The 21,323-nt window shown below is 41.2% G+C and overlaps 1 protein-coding gene across 1 annotated transcript in view; it reads left to right on the forward strand.

Annotated features, from left to right (window-relative positions):
• Nucleotides 1-21,323, forward strand: part of LOC122806339 (arginyl aminopeptidase) — a 292,458-nt gene that overhangs the window by 12,408 nt on the left and 258,727 nt on the right. The window lies entirely within an intron of this gene.

Consider the following 21,323-nt stretch of genomic DNA (forward strand, 5'->3'; position numbering starts at 1 on the left):
CTCATTATTCCCCCATTGGCTGGCTAAAGCCACATTCTCACATTGGTAAGAGTTTAACAGAAGTGAAGCATCATCTGTGGGCATTTTTTAATGCCCTCTTTCTTAACACCCTAACGCCCAGTAGGTAGTTGTATAGCTGCATATCTGTCCCCAAGCAATCTATCTTTGTGTGCCCCTTACTTGTTTTTGGAAGGACTAAACCCATGGACTTATGGATTGCTTTCCCCCATTAACCCTTCAGTGGGATGGGCAAACTGACAGTAATGTTTCCCACACCTCCTAATTGACCCCACGGTTTGGTTCCACTAACCGAACGTTGATTTTTCTATGCCACCATCGTGGCTACATCATTTTGTGACATACAGCCTTCATTCAGCTCTATGTAATATTTGGTGCATCATTAATGATGTGTGATCTAATCAAAACAAAAGCAACAGTACAGTATCCATATTGCTATACTGAACACTGTACATATATTTATGGCATTGCTGTATGCAAAAAAAGTCCAATACACCCAGCACAAAATCCAAAAGAACCAAAAATTTTCCAAAAAAAAGTCAAGAACCAAACGAATAGCTGCACTTTATTTTATTGCACTTCTTCTGGTACCTCTGCTATGGGGTATATACATGTATGTGTAGCTAAAGGGGGAACATCGGGTCATAGATTTTTGAAAGTGGTAGGATAGTTGTGTATTAAATTGAGCATTAGTTCAAAATAAAAAAGTAAAGTCAGTAGAAATGTTGTTAATCATAGAGTATGTGCAATAATTTTGTAGTGTGTTTTTCATAGTAAGGTTAATATGTTTGTCTTCTCTTTCACATGAAGAAAATAAGCTTGGGTGGTTATTTTTATTAATTCAATGTTTAATGAAGGAAATGTATTTGCATATCTAACTGATGGGATTTAAAAAAGCTGCTATAGTATAACATTTTATTTCTTGAAGGCTTGTTAGCCGAGGTACCAGAAGTGCAATAAAAAAGTGCAGCTATTTGCTTGGTTCCTGACTGTATGCGAAGATCAGATTTTTCCCTGGCCCTGTCACAACCAAGCCTTGTAGAGCCTCTAGCTATTCCTGCAGTTACCATGCTTGCCAAATCGTGAATCCCCCAATTTCTCCGTTCCAGATACCTTTGTACATAAACCTTCACTGTGTGGGTCCACTTTCTCCTTAGGGGGGTAACATTGCAGTATTATTACACTTGCCTTTTCATGCTATATTTTGTATGTGTACTGTTACTTGTACTTTACAAACCTGGGTAAGCCTGCCATTGTTTGTAATTGATCAGTGCTGTACCCCCAGAAAATAAATTAAATGTAAATAAGCAAAATAATTTTGTTAGGCAACAAGCAATTCTAAAATGTTTAGTAAACTGATTTGTAATGCTGGGTAATGTTACAGCTTTTAAAGCTGTAGTCAATTTTTATATCCTTGATTTTTGAGGTCTCACTACGCACATTCAGCTTGTGTAATAAAGTATTTAAAATACATAAAACTTTCTACTAAATAAAGGAGAGACTGTTTAGCAATGTGAAAATTAATGAGCATTTTTTCCTTGTTGGACTGTATAAATGGACTTCATCACAGTTTTGTTTAACTGTCAGTATAGGCATGTTTAAAATTATACTCTACTTTTCAGGTCCCTGTTATAATTATTGCTTTGATAGTTTTTAGAATAACAGGTTTTCTAACCATTTGTTAAAACCCTCTACTGACCAAGCAGTGCATATGTTGTTGTTGTCTTTCGGCTTTTCCCGGTTAGGGGTCGCCTCATTGGAAATCCGGTCCGCTAAAGATTGGCAGTTGATTTTTCACAAACACTGAGGTGGCTCAACGTTCAACCTTCAACGAAGGCATGCCCATTTACACATGTCTTTCGAATGCCCACCCAACCACGGGGAGGACCTGCAGACTCCACACAGAAGGCACTCCTCGCACTCCAGCCAGGAATCGAACGGGAGGAACGGGAGAACCTCTTGCTGTGAGGCAAGAAAGCTACCACTGCACCACCGCGGAAGTACCTACAAGTTAAATTGTATATGAAAGACCACTGTTGATTCGTATACTTGCTTGTTCAACATAAGCAATCAAATTTCCATATCCATGTCCTGCCTAGGTTAGGTGATGGGGAAGTGGCCTCCCCCCAGAGGAGACCTGAGGTGATATTCATACTGTCTAGGGGAAATTTGTCCAGGGCACCAGGGAATTTTCCTTACTCTTTTCGAGAAATGCTATGGGATGTTTTACATTCACCGACTTACATGAGGCCTTTAACATCTCATAGAAGGGTGACATACTGTTGAGTGCTACATGTGCCTTTGTTGCTTTAACAAAGATAAAACAAAAATAAAAAAAGTAAGGTGTCTTTCTGTTGGCTGCTGCTGGAACTCCTTCCCATGAGTATGATGCTAACTGATAATTAACTCTGAGACGTTGACCATGAAGCGTACACTGGTACTTTTTGAGCAGTTGTGTCATTAAAAATAAGCATGATTGGGAACAATGAATAGGAATGGGTGTTGTTCATCATTGCTGTTTTTATTTATCTCTTTCCAGTTTACACACTATGTGGTACATCTGGCAATGAGCACCTTTCAGCACTTACTGTTTCTGTAGCAGTTATGGGTTTTAAAGGCTCAGGTTGCTACCCAAAGGACCAACCCTCCTCGGAGGGTGATTTATTTTATTTACTTTTAATTTTGTTAACCTCCTTTTTTTTTTTGCAGTAGCAACTGTGGAGCACAGTCTGGTAAAGTGACTTACTGAGAATCCTTAATTTTACCTGTGGAAATTGAGTTGAGGTACTTGAACCCAGGATTACAGAAGAAGCTCTCTTTATCACTTCATAGCTTTAACCATCTGAGACCGTTCCATTAACGTCTGTGATTGCACACTCGTGTCATTAAGTGATGTGTTGCTCCTGCATCTAAGTGATGCTGTGTTAATTGAACACTCCTACCAGTTTCTTGTGCCGCATTAAATTCCTGATTTATGCTGAAGCATGTACAGCCTGTCGTAATTAGTTTTTACTGGTGTACTTTAGTATTGATGCTTATTGCTGTCCTTGCCCATGGCTTAAAAAGCCTTTCTGGGTTAGTTCATTGACACAGTGCATTAATAAAGTAAAGCAATAAGTAAACAAATATTGATAATCTGTTAGATCTGTAGTCCAGGGCTACAAAAGATTGCATCACGATTAGTGTTCTGTGGGAAGATGCCATTACATCTCAAGGAAGCAAAACATGTGCATTAGCACTATATTGTTGCATAGGCAGTAAGGATAGCCTGGCCTCTTACAAGTGTGCTACCGTGCCTTTTGCTATGGAGGGTAACTTGGAACTGCTGACTCCTGACTAACCGGTGCAGTATGTTTGTACATTTTGTTAAATGGGTACTCTTTCCCCCCGACCTCCTCCCTTTAGGAGTTGAGACAGGATTCCTGTGAATGATTGTGCATATTCTTTGTTTCCCTTCATTTTTATATTTTAATTGTGGCAGCTGTTTTATAGAGATGAGTGGAACCATATGGACCCCCCACAAGAGACCATAAAGAAGCTCAGCAGCTTTTCCCAATACTGTGGAAAGTGAGCAAAGTCCCCATTAAGCAGACTTTCTCCACATATAACCTGTTGAAGATATGCAGTCACCCATCCAGTCGGTCATCCACACTGGTTTTAAAGGTTGCTAGGAAAGTAGTGTATTAATCGGAAAGGGTAGTCTATTTTAGAAACGTGGGGATATGTTGTGTTGTATCTCATGCCATCTGGTAGTGGTGATGTAATAGTATAGGTTTAGGTCTCTAGAATAGGGTGCTGCTTTACCACTGTTTCTATTTAGGTGAAGTTCAAAGAGTGCTGGGACATTTTGGTGAAGAAAATTAAGCAGAGATCACCCCTCAGCAGTCTGACACTGAATTGAAAGACAAGGGACATAGCTTTTAGTCTTTCAGAGTAGCTAAGAGTACTGAGATGTGAGATCTTTTTGGTGAAAAAACTGAGATCTCTTGCAGCTGTTTAGATGCTTGGCAAAGTACATGCGAAATGGTGCATTGTTTTTTCAAGGATGGTCCTAATGAGGGATGAATAATGTCAGACTCTCCTCTTTGGACCTTGAGGAGATGCCACAAAGGTTAAATTGTGCAGTGTACAAGGATGTTATAGCCACCAAAAAGCGATGGTGCTCAAAGAATGTAGGAGTCTGGTCAGCATATGTACCCACTTACTAATGACTGTGTCAAATGCAAGTGGAATGTATGGTAAGTGGTAGTGATGCTTGATTTACCAAAGGAAACTGCTGCATTTCTTGGTGTTGAGGGAAAGCCCATGATAAACCAAGCATTTGTTTTGTCCAGCCATTGCTGGAGAATGAGTGTCTGAATGAGATTTGATAACTTCCCTTCAACCAGATTGCAGTCCTCGGCAAACTTGGTTAGCCATAGTCCCTTGGCATTGGATTTTATGTCATGAAAATTTATACCAGAGAGGACAGGATCTAGGATGGAGTCCTGTGGGATACCATCATAGAAAATGTTCACCACCTCAACGGTATGGATTCTTCTTAGTTTGGGTGCAGTCATGCAGGGAGGCTGTTAAAGGTGATTATGTTGGCCTGGGTTGCCTAGTGGAGTATGCTGCTGTACTGGCCACAGTCTAAGTGTAACCCTCTACTATGAATTGTAGCTAGCCAACTGATCTCCCCATCTTGATGCTTTCAAAAGGCAAGCTGGGAAGGCTGCTGCAGCAATCAGTGATATGTAGCTGGTGAAAATAATTTATTTTTCATGTTTAGTTTTCTTTGCCCATTGATGTTTGAGATGGTGAACAATTGTCCATATGCTCATTTGTTCCTCTTGCATACTGTGAGAGATGTGCACGCAGGACCCAGAAGCATCATAATTTGGAAAGGGTACTCCATGAACAGTGTTAACTGTGTGAGGTAATTTGTGTTCTCATGTGACCATCCTTATTGAGGACTTTGTCCGACTCCTCCCCCTGCTTTATTGCAATGATTTGCCTTCAGTGGTGGGTTTATAGTACTATGGAAACTCCAACCTTTCTCAAGAAAGGAAAACTCTGGCTATGCTTTAGTGTAAATGCATCTGTCTACTATATAGCCATGTTTCCTTGCTTGGCAGTGGTTTGTGAGTCCGTTCATTCCTCTTTGTTTGAACTTTCATTGGTTATTTACTGAAAATGTAAAAAAGTTGAAGGTTAGGGAGAGGGTGATAGAAGTCTGGGTTTGAGGGAAAACTGGGTGACAGGAAAGTTCTTGCAAACTGTGCAATTTAAAGAGTACAATCAAAATGTACATATGCTGGCTAGTTACTGAACAGAATTTATGAATACTTCATCACAGTCCTTTATAAAGCTAGTGCAGTAATCTGTGGAGTCTGAAATAAATCCGAGTCCTAACTGGCAAGCAGCACCTTCTACACTGATGCCATATGCAGATAAGAGCACGTGCGTATTACAACGCTGAACTTCTGTTAGAACATAACTTGGCAGTAAACATCTTGCTGTGCAGTTAAGAGCGACCTCCTGCAAGCCATTTCCATACTAATTTGGGAAAGTGTTTCAGTCCAGTGTACTCTGTTTGGTTCTGTATGTTTTCCATTTGGCCTGCTTACTTGGAGACGGAGTATTAGCTTTACTTTTTTGCAGTATTCTTGCTGCATCTATAAACCAAGTATCCAGACCTCACACTTATGGATGGCCATAAGTGTTATAAATTTTTAATGGGGGAGAAAGAGGATATTATTTGGAAGAAATTGTAAAGGATCTACATACTTCATACAAACTGTTTGACCATTTGATTGCATTGCTAGATAGCGGAAGGACCTGTGCATATGTTTTTTTTTTTCTACTTCTGCAATGGAGGATATCATTTAGGAAGGATCTGGCAGAATCTAATTTATGAGTAAGTGCTTAAAGTAAAATTGTGATAGTGTGAAAGCAGAGATTACATGGTGTAAAATACTGAGAAAGGGAAGGAAATGATAGAATGATGTCCCCACAGAGGGCAAAGAGTAGAAGCTAAAACGGTGACTGGGAGTAGGTTGATATAAAATGGTGACATGGGAAGGTGTACCCCAGAGGATTGGAGAATAAGAGGAGGGAGTAGATAAAGTAGAAAGCAGATGGGTGACACGGATAAGGTGGTACATCAGGAGAAGGTGGATTTGTGGCAGTGGGGATATAGAGGTGTAGTTGGAGAAGGTGGATTTGTGGCAGTGGGGAAGGAGTGTGATATGCACATGTAAAACTGACATGAGAGGGGGTATACCAGGAGGTAGCAGAAGATTTGAAATTAGGAGGGAAGTTGTGCAGTAAAGTAATGGTCTCAAGGGAGAGGCATAGTTGGAGCTAGTGGAATGGTTAGTAGTAAGATGGCTGTAGCTTGGGGGATGGTACAGTAAGACGAGGGATAGCAAAAATAGACTTGCCTCAGGAGAGCAAGTACACTGGTAGCAGTGGGGGTGTTGGAGCATTCATGCTAGGGAAGCTCATAGTATTTGGCTGAGCTGAAGAGATTTGTGGGGCATAATTGACAGGATCTTGTATGCAAGAGAGCTTGTTAGCATCTGAATGACGCAAACCATTAGGAATACTTGGAGTACATAATAGATACGGATGAGGAAATGGGCAAGCACTGCTGATGTTGCAGAACAGTGAGAAGGGATGCTTACACCTTATTTAAAGGTGTATGAAGTGTAATGAAATTGAATGTGACTAAACAGATCTTAGTGTTACGACACACATCATACTTCTCATCTGATGTGACTAAACAGATCTTAGTGTTACGACACACATCATACTTCTCATCTGTTCAGATTTTCTCAATGTCCCAATTTTTTGCCTCATATTTTTGGTCTATTCCTCATAAAATTGGTGGCTTTCTGGCAACTCGCTGAGGACTGAAGTCACTAAGTAACAAATAATTTTAGTTTCAAACTTGATATCTTTCAGTAAATGCATGCTATCGTAAATCCTATTTTAGCCATTTTTTTTTTTTTTTAAGTTTGTAAAAACAATATAAAATCTGTCCCTATTTTTCTGTCCCTATTTTTGGGCCTCTGTCCCCCATTATTGTAGGCTTTATTCACATTTTATGTGTTAAAAAGTTGAAGTATACCACACATGAATTAACACTGCATGCAAAACATATATATTCACTACAGAGTCAGTAGGCCCATGTGATTTGTATACTAGTGGCATTCCCTACTTGTCTGCATGGGCCATGTTTTAGGAGAAAACCAAGTTAGGCCTTTGAAAAGGTGGTTACTAGATTCCTTTGTGCTTTCTTTTTTAAAAATTCATTAAATATTGAAAGATTTAAGAGAATTCTTTTGTTTGCATGTATTAACAGGTTTGTGCATTTGCAGAAACTCTTCATTTCTGCATGACTAGTACATTCCTCTTCACTTTCTGTATGACTTGTGCATTCCTCTTCACTTTCTGTATGACTTGTGCATTCCTCTTTGCTTTGTATAATTACATTTTTGCATTCCTTTTCAGTTTCTGTATGACTAGTGCATTCTTCACTTTCTGTTCAACTGTTTCCTTTTGGTACTCCAGATTAACTCTCTTTTTTGAGGACCTGAAACATTACAGGAGAACTATGTATCATTCTTGTGTGCCATACTCAAGTTAAAGTATCATTTTTCAAAGACTCCTACTCAGAATCCCCCAATCGTAGACTGGTATGGTCTTTAGTCTACTTTTGAATTTGCATTTATGTCTTTTTAGAAGGGTACAAAGTTGTCACAGACTCTGCTTTTCAATCCTTTCGATTCTTCCCGCTTTGCTTGTAGTAGTTGGACCAGCTGCACAGCTGACAAAGTGTGAACAAATAAATCAGGGCGTAAATGTATTTAATCAAACTCCCTATCACTTTTTTGTGAATGCCTTCACAGGGATCTCCTTTCATTGGATTCTGAAATTATATATGTGTGTTTTACAGGGATCTAATTTTTCATTGGATTCTGAAATTATATATGTGTGTTTTACAGGGATCTAATTTTTCATTGGATTCTGAAATTATATATGTATCAACTTAGGCTAGACCAAATCAACTTCATTATTAAACCCTTCAGGAAACAGTGTGCAGAAATGAACTTTGTTTTGGCATTTACATTTGTTTAACTTAGAATGTTTATCTTCACCCCTAAATGAATTAACTGTAGCTAAAACTAAATACTTCACAGTATAAACATCCACCCCCATCATGTAGTACTTTGATTATACTGTGCAACATTACTAACTGGATGGTCACGTTTTACTTTCCGAATGTGTTCCTATATCTTGAACTTAATCTTCCTTTTACTTTGCCCTATGTGCCACTTACTGTGACTGGATGTGCATGTCCATTTTACAGCATAGACAGCCATGACAATTAAATGCTGTTTCAATTTAAACGACTTGCCGCCCCAAGAGTGGACCCAGTGGTAAGTGATCTGGGCACACAGGTTAACAATATTCTGAACTTCGACCTCCGTGTGTCCACTGTGGTGAGGAATTCCTTGTGTGTGGCACAACTCATAAATAAGGGCACGGCTTCCAGATCAAAAGGCGGTATAATTCTGTGCCCTCATCAGACCAGTAATTGAGTATGATGCACCCTTTGCATGCACCTCACCAGACATCTGCAGCAGCTAGAGCGACCCCAGAGGTTTCTCACCAGGAAGGTACAAGGTATGAAAGATACATCTGTGGGAAAAGATCAAACTGTATTCTGTCTCATACAGACTACATGGGGGTGATCTGTGTCTGGCTTACAGGGCCGTCTCCGATCCGGCCCTAGTGGAAGTGTTGCATATTCAAAAACGAAATTGCACTGCACAAGGGTCATTCATTCCAAGGATCTTAACCTACCCTTTGACATAAATAAAATCCATGTTGGAGACCAGAGATGATTGTCTGAGAGGCTACCTCTTCTGTGGAACAAGTTTCCCATTTGCATAAAGCAGAGCCCTTCCCTAACCCTCTTCCAGCACAGCCTGGATCAATAGATGGGTGGTAAATTGACTCTTGGGGTGGTGCCCTTGTCCGTCATAGAGGCAGTTGGTATTGGATGACATAGCATAATATCATACTTCTGTGAAATTAGTTCACCTAGCGATTAGTAAATTGGGAGACTTGGGATAAACATGGCTTGGCTTGTAAGGGCTTTTGAGCAGTTAGCCTAGTAATCACCTATGAATCTTAACCTGTCATGTAATGCCAACTTACACACTATCTTCCACGGTGGTTCATGGCCTGCACCCCCTGATAAAGTCCTGCTTACTAGAAGTAGCAGACACTAAACCAGGTGAGAAGTTAGCCACAGACAGGGTTCCAAGGGGCTGTATAAATTACCCACAGAAGGACTTTGTGAACTGTAGACTTAGTTTTGTAGTAATTTTTGTGAGCTTTTTCCAAGTACTTATTCCTCCTTTCCATATCTCAGACATGCAGTAGATGAATTGGATTGATGACTTCAGTGTTATCCTTGGGGGGCGAGTAATGTTTACTTTCCTAGTAAATGTTGGGGTTGGTGCCTTTTTTATAGGGTTGCTATAGAAGTTTGATGTGACTTGACAGCATTGGCTGGATGGGTGATTTGAAGTGTAGCCTTGCTGAGTTTGTTTATACTGTCCCATGGGTGAAGTTGGCTTAACTATTACAGCCCAGTTTCTTGCTTATTACTCTGAGCACTTCTATTTTTAACTCCTCCTTGCCACGACTGTTATTACTTGAAATAAGTTTGGAGTAGATCCTGTTTATACACTGAAACTGAAATACTGACTTCAGCTTTGTGGTACAGATTTCGGCCTCTTTAATTTAACTTTAGTGCCACCAAAGTGTTGCAGTTAAAACTTTTGGCATCTGTCAGATTTGGCCCTATTAGAGACTGTATGGTTCAGAAATCAGACCTTATGTCGTTATCATCTGGACACATTTCTAAGGATCTGTACGCACAGGCTTAAGCAGGTTTAAACAATATAGCTGAACAATGCTACACTTTGGCCTTTCCATTACATTAACAGATTGACTCGACTCTGTCTTTTGTTTCATCTTAAGCACACTGGGCTTGCCAGTCCAGGATCAGCAGAGACGCACACTGCTTTGTATTCTTGAGGTCCTGAGCTCTGAGTAGCCTATGAGACTAACCGAGGATGTAGCCAGACTGAGTAAATGATCAGTGGCTTTGCAGGTAGTTTATTTTGTCTTGTGAATGGGCTGCTATATACAATGTACAGTCTTTGTCTCCTCTCCCTTCTTGAAGTACATGCCTCCTCTCCATTGAGATAAGAAATATACTAAGCTGTATTTCTTGTCTCTAGATCCAAAGAATTCTAGTAGGAAAGTATTGGGAGTTCATTGCAGATGGATAGACACTTTGTCAGTAGAGTAGCTAGGGTTCGGCAAAGGGAGCAGATGCCTTTGATCACCAGTGCAGTACTGGTATTTCTGATGAATTTCAATACTACTTTTTCTATTTGGGACTGCAGTAGAGAAGTGCTTCAGGATTTAGTGCATAATGCAAGTTGTAGCAAGCTACTTGCTACAGTTTTAGACAGAAGAGGACCCTTTTTTAATCCTCAACATGGAAATGAGTGGTGCATAAACAGTATCCAGCTAGCTTTGAATTTTAGGAGTGCCACCTAAATCGGAATGAAAGTTTTTCCCCTTCAACTTAGAGGTAAAGAAAAAGCCATGATATATGCTTATTTTTGATGTCAAAAAAAAAAAAAGGTGCAGATCTTGTATTTCATCTTGTTGTTTTGACATTGCCATTGACGGTATATATATGTGATTATGCAAGTCTCCTCTGCTTTACAACAAACTGGAACTCTCCAAAAACTGGACCAGACCCAATTTGGCTTTGTAAAAGGGAGGTCTTGTCTCCTTAATCTGGTGGACTTCTTCGAGGTAGTCACCTGGGCCATGAATGATGGAAAAACTGTACACACAGCTTGTGCTATTACCTGACCAAATCTTTCAACACAATCCCCCACTCGCAGTTTATAGACCAACTTACTGAGTTAGGTGTAAACCCCTACATCATCAGATGGATAGCCATCTGGCTCACTGACCAGACACACACATTGTCTGGATAGGGGAATCCTCTTCTGAGAAGTTACTTGTGGTAGGTGAATCCTCTTCTGATAAGCTACTTGCGGTGTCCCAACGAGCTCTGTGTTGGGACCCCCTCCTGTTTGATGTATACTTCTTGGAAGTGGAGGCCAGTTTTGGGGACTTCTGGCTCACCAAGTTCACTGACTGCTGTAAGCTGGGAGCAATCATTGAATCCCCAAATGTTAACATCCTACAAACAGGCCTAAAAATGATAAACCAGTGGTCAAAACCATGGTCTGAGACTAAATGCTAAAAAATGCCATCATTTCGGTAAATCAGAAAGCAGTGCATATTATGATGGCACACTCTCTTAAAAGTAGTCCTGGTGACCAGTGGTGATGGATCTAGGACCACAGATGGTGTAACCTAAACTTTGACCACCAGGTAGCTACAGTAGTGAGGAAATCCTTCTGTGTGGCTCAACTTTTAATTAAAGGCATGGCATCAAGATTAAAGGAAGTCATAGTGCCATTGTACTTGGCCATCACCCGGCCCATAATTGAGTACAGTGCCCCCCTTCTGCATGTATCTAACCAGGCACTTATTCAACTAGAGTGGCCCTGGAAGTTTCTCACTAAAAAAAAAAAAAAAAAAATACACAGCCCAAGACTCGTGTCTTATTCAGACCGACTAAAGGGCCTATCCCTTGACTTAGTCTCCTGTTTACTGTGAGGGGACTTGTGCCTGACCTACAAGGTATTCAGTGATCCAGCCCTGATGTTACCCTTGTATAATTTTTTTCTTTAATATGTAACATGCTCCTTGGACCTGAATCTTGTTTCTGACTCTAACGGAACTTGCTGGAGAGAGAGATGCATATCAGAAAGACTGCCTCCTCTATAGAATAAACCTCCCATGTTAGTACACTTCAAAAAGAATTTTGATCAATGGTTGGGGAAATGGAAATTCACTCCTGGGGTACTGCCTATATCCCTTGTGGATAGAGGCAGACTGAAAATGAGTCGGGGTTCCAGCACCCAAAGACCCACTACCCTTATAGTACCCCATTCCACATCTGGGGCATTAAGATATAGTACTGTCATATTCTGGGTATTATTGACTAGGCTTGTAAAGGCTCTTATGCCATTAGCCTAGTAATCACCTATGAACACACACGCACAGCTCCTCACCCTCGCTACAACAAAGGTAGCCACCATATACATGTCTGAAGTTGGATTAGTCGGAAGCTGAAAGAATTAATTAAAATTGATGGTAATTGCTGATTTATTTGGTATCTCTGTACCACAGGGCTGAGCCTGAAATTGGTGCCGTATCCTGGTAAAAAAAAAAAAAAAACTGTAGAGGTTCTACAGAGTGCATGGAGGGAGTGACACAGAGACCCTCCTACAGTAGAGGGTCAATGACGACTGTGTAGCACATATTGGTGAGAGACTGCTGCACTCGGTGCCATGTGGGATGGCTTTCTTGACTTTTGGGAAGTCAGTCAGCCTAAGTGTTGGCTCGACTGGAGAAGTACAAGTGCCTGGGGAGAGAGAGATACCAACAAAATTTTGCTAGTAGATTGAAGAGGGTCTGTTATGGTGTTAAACTGAAGTATATATCTATGCAGGGGTTCTGCCAATATTCATTTTGACAGCCAAGAAGGGCCTGTCACCTTGGCCACTTTTTCAAAAAAAAAAAAAAAAAATTTAGATCTGATTGCTTTGCTCAGTTCCTGAAACCTTGAGGTATAGCCAGTTAGTATGGTTATGATATGCCTGAATTGTTTCAAGTTGTTAATTTTAACAAAAACATGAATGATGGCTAAACAAACCACTCCTTACAAGCTCTCCTGTCCCTAGAGAATGCTGACATCTGTGCAGTCACTGAGGCGTAGTTTAAAGCCACAGATAACACCCAGCATTGAAAGGCTATAATGCCTTCGACACGTTTAGACCAGCTACTACATTGACAGATACTAAAGGTGGAAGTGTCTTGATTTACATCAAAAATATACCTTGAGGCTGGTCACACAGGACAGTACTGTTGAGCTTCTCCATGTTCAAATCAACACAGGCAAAATCCCATATCACTTCTTGCAAGCTATAGGCCCCCTCTGTGACCCAGGAAACCTGTAACATGAATTTAAACTTGGCAGAAACTGTGATTTCTGCTATTCCCGAGTTTTGTGGTGGTTGATGTACTTAAATTTGTTGAAACAACCCAGAAGCATATTCATGGGAGATTTAATTATCCCTCTATTAACTGGTAATCGTACACGATACCAAATGTACAGGGAAAGAAATTCCTGGATTTTGTAAACAAAATCAGTGGACGAGATTGTCAATACATTGACTAGGGCTGCAAACATACTGGATCTGGTCCTAACTAATATGTGAGAGTGCTGCACACCCCCTAATGTAACATCTTCTGTGGTAGGGTCAGACAAAAAACACCTGCAACCCCAGCTAACCCTGGAATATTCAGGAAGTACTCCAAGGCTAACATCTTACTGTTACGTGATAACCTGACAAAATTTCTAGCCCCCATAAACTCTCAGAACATTGTTGCCCATGTGGAACTGTTCACAGAAACCCCATACAAGCATATTAATGGCTGCATAGAGGCAGGTGTACCCACAAAACAAGCCATCCTGGTGGAATCGCAACATCAAAAGGCTGTATAACAGAAGAAAGAAAATCATGACAAAACTTAGGAGGTATTGCATTCAGCAGGCTAAAACCCTCAAATCAGCATGATTCTGAGGATAAATAGTCTACCAAAGCCAAATTTGATGTAAATTTGGCTTCTCGGGCAAAGAACAACCACAAGGCATTCTTTAGCTATGTCCACACTGTCAAAGGAAATGCACAATTGTGTGTGGAGCTCATTGTTAATGGAGCCACCTGTACTGAGCCGGAAGACCTATCCAATCTACTGGTCGACAAATTCAGCTTCAGCTTTACCCCTCTCTCTCCCTCAACCTTCCCTCAGGAAATGCAATCAAATATAACTCCCTTAGTACTCTCTGTAAGGCCAAGAACACTGCATCAATGGGCCCATGCAATATCCCAGGATGCCTTCTAAATAGCATGAAACCTAACTTAGCATGAAACATAATTTATCAGGCCCTCTGGAATTATTTACCTGTAGTCTGCAAATAGGTTCCATGCTTCATGAATGAAGAAGGGCCCACCTTTGTGCAGAGGGATGTCTATTGCCAATCTACAAACCTTGGAAACTACAGACCCATAACTCACTAGTCTCCTATACAAAGCAGTGGAAAAAATTGTCCAGGAGGGGCTCCGTAATGACATGGGGAAACCTCCAGACACTGGACCCAACCCAATTTGGTTCCCTCAAGGGTAGGTCAGGTCTAATCAACCTGATGGACTTCTCTAAGAAGGTCACAAAATCAGTGGATGAGGGCATTGACCTGGTTAAGGCATTTGACACAATACTCTGCTCTGGCATTGTTGACAAACACAAGAGGTTTAGTATAAACACACCCGGTGGATAGCCAGTTGGCTCACAGACAGTACCCAGGAAGTTAGAATTGGAGTCGAACCTCTAAAGAGAGGCTACTATAAACAGAGTCCCTCAGGGACTGGTCCTGGGACCACTCCTTTTCAGCCTTAACTTGTTTGAAGTTCTGGCCAATGCCAGTGGCCTCTGGCTGACTAAATTTGCAGTTGATTGCAAATTAGGAGCAGTCCTAGAATCCTCCAACGGAGATGTTCTCCAGGAAGGGCTGACATTGAGAAATGACTCGTGTCTGAGCCACGGACTAAAACAAAATGTATAATGGCGTCCTTCAGGGAAGGTATCCACCCTTGGTAACTAATCATATTGACAACCATCCTAAGAGCTGACCCAGTAGTCTGGTACTTGGGGACACCTAGGCAATAATCTAACCTTTGACCATCACATTTCTACAGTAGTAAGGAAATCATTTTATGTTGTGCAACCTGCAAACTAACATATGCCATCTAGGTACAAGGAAGTCATTGTTTCATAGTATTTGACATTCATCAGATCATAGAGTACAGTGCCCACTTTGGTATGTACCTAACCAGGCACATCAACAATTGGAACATCCATAGTGGCTCTTCACCAAAAGAATACAGGGCGTTAGTAATGTATCCTATGCAGACAGCTTCAAGGTCCTATCCCTGTATTCTGTCTCCTACAGGCTGTTGATGGGAGACCAGGCAATGTCATATCCCACCCTGGTGGACCTCTTGCATATCCGCAAAACATCTACTTCAGTGAATGCTAAAACACGAGTGACTATCTTCATTTGGGGCTCGTAGCAAAGCCAAAGATGTTGCGCGAGATTCTGTGGCTACGATATCTCCTTTCTCTGCCAATCCTTTTACTGCACTTCCTCTACCTACGAAGCTACTGGATACCTCCAGCAGAGGGCGCTTGCCTATAAGGGAGCATTGAAAACAGAAAGCCTCCATAAGCATCACAATGCGACATGGGTGCCGGCAGTAGAGGTGAATGACCGATTGCTCCAAGAACAACTGAATTTGATGCTTGATTAAAGAATGAATTCCTCAGCTAACTTCACAAGGACATTATGTATACATAAGTGTCCTTTCAGAAGAGTTATTTTCTGTAAATCATGACTATCAGCCAGCACTAGAACTGTCTGGTCAAGATCATAAGCAACAAATATGTGTAGAGAGTTTAAAAGACTTTGACTGGCCTGTTCATGCTTTATCTAGTACTGTTCTGACTGATTTTCCCATTGTAACATCATGTGTTAAGGATTGCCACCCTCTAGCAGATTCGGCAGAGGGAACTGGTCTTATTGATTTGGCATATGCATCTGACTTGCAAAGACACAACAAACTTTTATTTAATTTGTCTGGCGTTACGTTAACTGAAGCATAAGTTGCGCTCCTTAACAAGGCCCTGAACTTTATTCCAGTTAGATCAGAACTCACTGATATTATCCTAGATTTGAGGTTATTTGCCAGGAATGTAACGTTGAAATGTTTGTATGGTGAAATGGATGCCTAAAATGTAAGTGTAAATACTTTTTCGTGTCACAAACGTAGTACCTTCAATCCCCCTGTATCTAGCACTATGGAAGCATTAGTTAAGAGTATGTGAACTGGACATATATGAAGCATTTGATAAGACCAAAAGTCATTTTTTTCTAATTTAACAGCATTAGAAAGTGAAGCTTTAGAGCAGTTGCAGAGGCTGGAAAATATCAGTATTAGACCAGCTGATAAAGGGGATGCTGCTGGTCTAAACAGGACTGACTTTTTAAGCTCTGTGCATGAAATGCTTTCGGACGTAGATGCATATGCTTCAGTAGATACTAAGGATATTGATAAAAGCTTTAATACTATTAGGGAAGTACTTTGAGTTATTTATGTATGGGTTGCTGGACCTTTATCTTTGAGTTTTTGATGGTGGAACATCCTTTGATACCAACATTTAATGGATTACCTAAGATACATAAAACTCTGAAACCTACCTCCTATGTAACCCATAGTATCAGGGCGTGGCTTGGCAACTGAGCCCCTTTTTCAGTATGTAGAAAACCTGCTAAAACCTCTACTAGAGGAGGCCCCCTTGGTTCTAAAAGATGCACAGTACTGTCTGGTGATCTTATTTGAAAAAGTACAGGGTCTTGCTCTGACAGAAGTACTGTTAGTCACATTAGATGTCAAAACGTTATTCATGGTAATCCCAAATGGGGCATTGATGCAGTTGGACTTATTTGGCACACCACAGCCAATATAATATAATCACAATACTGTAACCGTGGTGTGTACACTGTTGGGAGCTGATTTTGAATCATCATGTTTTTCTTTTTGATGGTTATTTTTTTGCAGAAACAAGGGGTGGCCATGGGTACCCTTTGTGCAAACACATATGCCAATTTGGTGTTGGCACAGTGGGAGGAAGAATACATACTGAATAATATCTTTAGTGACTTTCTAATGTACTATGGTAGGTTTGTGGATGACATCCTTCTGTTATGGAAAGGGGATGAAACGCAACTGAATAGATTTACTGAATACCTTGAAAGCACTACTAGCTACCTTAGATTTGTTATGAATTGGTGACTAACTAGCATAGACTTTTTGGATATCACGTTGTGTAAGAATGCTCTGGGTAGGCTTGATACCAAATGCTTTAGGAAAGCATGCTGGAAGAATTGTATATTACATAAATCCAGGATGCATCCTTCTCATTTTCCAAAACATTGCAAAAGGGCAATCTTTTTTTGAGGCGTTCACACCTCAATACTGATGCCAAGGGTATGACTGACTCCAAGAATTTCTTACATGACCTTTCAGATAGGGGGCACCCAGATAAGGTTCCTGCCAATGTTTGTAAAGAGGTACAAGCACAGAGGGATAATAAAGGAGCCCCCTAGTTTTCCAGTAAACACAGGAGCTACAATAGTAGACATTGTAATAATAATTTGAGTCACTGACATCCTGAGATGCTTGTTACATATTCCAGCAATGTTTTTGAATTTTGTGATATTTTCAAAAAGAATTGGCTCATTTTATCATGTGAAGTTATACACAAAGTAGTTGGCTGCCATCCTAGTTTTTTTAGGATTAATAAAATTTGAAGAGAATGTTATGCTATGGGCCTAGAGCTGCAGTGACTGATTTTCCACATGGCTTTGGAACTTTTTCCTGTGGCAAATGTAAAGCCTGTACCTTTATAGTCAGAGAACATGTATTTATTCATCCCAAAACCAGGAGAGAATTTATTCTGAGATTTTTTGCCACGTGCAGCAGTAATTGCCTGGTTTACTTAGCAACCTGCACACAGTGTCTTAGTTTTTATGTAGGTACGACTATGCACAGGTTTAAAGAGAGGATTTTGGGGCATGTTGGCAATATCAGGAACAATGTCACTACTAATGCTTTAGCAGCACACAGTTAAAACAGGAGAGAGTATTTTTTGCTTTGGAGCCCTACAGCTAGTTAACCCTGGTATGAGGAGGGGTGATGTGAATAATTTTCTGGAGAATTTGGAAGTTAAGTGGATAACAGCACTACAAGCTCACAAAGAGCCAGGGCTTAATGCCAATATTCCTTTAAGAGGAAGTGAATTTGATTTGGTGTTTTTAGTGATGTGACTTTACTTTTTGTATAAATCATTGGTTTTAAGTTTTTATGTGGATCTGAAGAAGCAGTAACTCTGAATATGCTTATCCTTTTCTTTTTAATAAAGAATCTACAAAGGACATTTCTTGGCCTTCATTCAGCTCTGTTGATTTTCTCACATTTTGTTTTTCTTATTTGGCCTGATTTGCTTGTGAGCTACCATTAGCAGGAGTGGGTGCTGTTTGTTTTGCATATCCTCAAAACAAACCACCAAAATTACCCTTCTAATGACTTGAACCTTGCCTGTGATAGAAGTAGGACCTGCTGGAGAGACTGGTATCAGAGACTACCTGTTCCCTGGAGCAGGATTCCCATCCATGTGAAGCAGAGTTCCTTCCCAACTCAATTCAAGTGTAACTTGGACATTTGGATGGGGAACAGGAAATTCATTCCTGGTTTGGCACCTGTGTCTTTAATGGACACAGCCTGTAAATGGTAATCTCCCAGTTCCCTGCTTGTAAATGTTTCATACCTCAAGCCTCTCCTTACATTTATCAAGGGTACCACACCTTGGCAGAGATTTGAGATGCATGGCTAGGATTAAAAAGACCCTTGTGGCCATTAACCTAGCTGCTATGGCATTCTGTCTTGTTTTATGGAGAGACTGTGATCCTTCATTATGCAAGTCTCAAGGACATCTTTGTTCTGCCACTCAGTGGGGAACCAGTGGTGGAACGTGTGAAAAACTGAAAGGCTGCCAGCCCAGCCAGATGGTTCTATGTTGTTTGTAAATATTAATATAATCCACAGGTTGGTTTTACAAATCATATGTTGTACTGAGCTTCAAAAATGTAACCACAGTGCACTCTGCTAGAAGAAAGCTGATAAGTTAAGCATTGTATGACTGTTTGATCTCAAACTCTCAGACGTGATGTCTGGACCAGCAAATTCTTTCTATTGTTTTGAGACCAGAGTTGATTGCTAGATTTTACATGTATAATGTCTTTTATTGCTGTGGCTTCCTGCAGGTGCATGTATTTTTTATTGGGGAGTCTTACTGGGGATCTGGAGAGAAAGGGAGAAACCTGTCCCGGACTGACTGATCTCTGTGTGCTCTTAAGGGGAATTGTATTTTACTGCGTGTGTACTTGTTATCGTTCCCAGTGTGCACCCCCCTCACTGGTGCTAGTGGTAAAGATTGAGGCTCTTTGATTACTGGGCCAGTGCACGGGCATCACACACTAATTGTTTGATCGGGGTGGGCTATCCACATCGAATATTGTTTGATAGTGGGTTAGCCACATCACATTCTAATTGGCTTGTAGTGGTGTGGATAGTGAATTCTTGTAGCTTGTGTACAGTGATCACTGAAGGTGTTTTTGTACTCCTAAATCAGACACGCAGTGAATATTCAGAGTTCAGATCACCATTGTTTGATTTCTTTTGTTAGCTTAGTTGGTCAGGGAGAACAGGAAAGCATGTCAGCAGAGGAGTATGGCAAGCTGACAATGAGCCAGTTGGCTGAGATGTGCCAGACTAAGGGACTGGTGCTTGGAAACGTGACTAAAGCAGACATGATTGCAGCTTTGGTTTCAGCTGCATCAGAAAACAGCAATCAGGAGAATGATCAAATTGACCGTGGAGATGTACAATACTCAGGGAATGGACTACTCAACTTTTCTGCAGAGGACTTAAAAATCCATCTGGCACTAAAGAGACTTGAGTTGGATGTCAGGCATTTGGAAACAGAAGCAGCAGAGACACTGAGACTTCTACAGGCTGAGGAGAATGAGAAACTGCTACACCTGGAAGCTGGGTGTAGGCAGAGGTAGCATGAAAAGGAAATGCTGACTCTTCACCAGATGGTTTCATTCATATGTTTGAGAGGGTGTGTAAAACAGTATGATGTTGACCAAAGGCTCTGGGTACAGTTCCTGACCCTCTTTACTCCATGGTAAAGCTGTAATTGTATTGTCTGAATTATCTGATCGAAAATTTTTTTGATTATACTGCTGTTAAGAATTGTTTGTAAGAATGTTTAAGCTAACACCTGAAACTTGTAGGAAAAAGTTTCGTGAGCATAGACACAAGGCAGATGAAAATGTATGAATATGTTGCTGAACCGAGCCCTTATTTTCATAGGTGGGAGAGTGGATGTCAGGTCACCACTTTTGAAGGGCTGGCAGACCTTTTGGTGAAGGAACAAGCCCTTAGCACTTTGCCTGAGGGTATGAGGATCTGGTTAGATGATAGACAAAGTGCTACTTCAGGGGAGTTGGGGAAGAAGGGAGACCTATACCTAGCAACCAGGGCATCACTACACAGGAAAGGGACACCCAGTGCTGCTCATGGGTCTAAAGGAACATATGGTGGGCAGCCCAGACTGCCCCAGCAGAATCTGCCAGCAGCAGGGGAAGCCACTAGTCCAGGTACACGTCCAGGACCTAGAGTTACTAGTTTTGAATGCAACTAGTGGGGCCATATGGCATATAGATGTCAATGGAGGCAAGGTGGGGAACAAAAGGTTGAGGGAGCCAGTAAGTGGGGAAAGCAAAATTGCCAATAGTAGGTTGTCTTGAGACAACATGGGTACCAAACTACCATACTGCAGATGTCCTGATAGGGAAGGATTTTGATGAGGCAGTACCATGTGTTAATGCAGTTACATGCAGTCAGGCTTGGAGACAAGCATGTGGGTCTGGTAGCCTGGGGAAGACCCAATCAGACAGCACACTTGTAGCCAGGACTGGTGAGGTGGTTATTTAAGGGAGGGAGCTACCCTGTAGCAGTGAGACTGAAGGTGAGCCACAGCTGCTTGTGGGTACTGATGTTCCCTTGGACAGAGTGACTGCAAAGGTAGAGGTGAGTTAATAGTACCCAGGCTGACTGCAAAGGTAGAGGTGAGTTAATAGTACCCAGGCTGACAGTGAGGCACCACTGTCAGAGAATGCCAGACTTTCTGTAACCCTTCCCAGCTCCCCTTCCACAGGGAGAAAGTTGAGACTGGCTCCGCTCTCTGACCCTACATTACAAGGACTGAGGCAGGTAGCTAGTGAGGTACCTGATTCTCAAGGGGAGGGGGAATCTGTATACTGGGATAGAGGGTTACTGTATAGAGTGGACCCCTGAGGGAGACCTGGAAGGTGAGAGGATGCAGCAGTTGTTAGTGCC

The sequence above is a fragment of the Protopterus annectens genome, chromosome 7.part0, assembly GCF_019279795.1.
Source record: "Protopterus annectens isolate FY-2018-M chromosome 7.part0, PAN1.0, whole genome shotgun sequence".
Lineage (NCBI taxonomy): Eukaryota > Metazoa > Chordata > Ceratodontiformes > Protopteridae > Protopterus > Protopterus annectens.